Here is a 751-nt window from a genome sequence, read left to right as displayed (position 1 = left end):
TGGAAGGGCAAAGGTCTGTATGGTGGTCAGCAGAGGAGCACAAACCACAAACCCTTGCGACAGGTACAGATTTCTGATTCAAGGCCAGCTGGGTTACCAAGTTGACCAACGCATCCAGTTTGCCTTCAAGCTTCTTAGTTTCAGATGATGCAGATGGGTTTGTAGCTACCTCATGCACTCCTCTAATGACTATGGCATCATTTCTGGCACTAAACTACTGGGAGTTGGAGGCCATCTTCTCAATTAAATTTCTGGCTTCAGCAGGAGTCATGTCTCCAAGGGCTCCACCACTGGCAGCATCTATCATACTTCTCTTCATATTACTGAGTCCTTCATAAAAATATTGGAGAAGAAGTTGTTCTGAAATCTGATGGTGGGGGCAACTGGCACATAGTTTCTTAAATCTCTCCCAGTACTCATACAGGCTCTCTCCACTGAGTTGTCTAATACCTGAGATATCCTTCCTGATGGCTGTGGTCCTGGAAGCAGGGAAATTTTTTCTAAGAATACTCTCTTAAGGTCACCCCAGCTCGTGATGGACCTTGGAGCAAGGTAATACAGCCAGTCCTTTGCCACTCCCTCTAATGAATGAGGAAAAGCCTTCAGAAATATGTGATCCTCTTGGACATCTGGGGGTTTCATGGTGGAGCAGACAATGTGAAATTCTTTCAAATGTTTGTGCGGGTCTTTACCTGCAAGGCCATGAAACTTTGGAAGCAAATGAATCAGTCCAGTTTTAAGAACATATGGG

The 751-nt window shown here is 45.0% G+C and overlaps 1 non-coding gene across 1 annotated transcript; it reads left to right on the top strand.

Moving 5' to 3' along the window:
* Positions 1-365: 365 nt before the first annotated feature.
* Positions 366-472, top strand: LOC114372696. Its single transcript, XR_003658267.1, has one exon. It is a non-coding gene; the product is annotated as a small nucleolar RNA R71 (small nucleolar RNA).
* Positions 473-751: the final 279 nt, after the last annotated feature.

The sequence above is a fragment of the Glycine soja genome, chromosome 10, assembly GCF_004193775.1.
Source record: "Glycine soja cultivar W05 chromosome 10, ASM419377v2, whole genome shotgun sequence".
NCBI classification, from domain to species: Eukaryota; Viridiplantae; Streptophyta; class Magnoliopsida; order Fabales; family Fabaceae; genus Glycine; species Glycine soja.
Note: the sequence above shows the minus strand (reverse complement) of the source record. Positions and strands in the feature narration are given on the sequence as shown.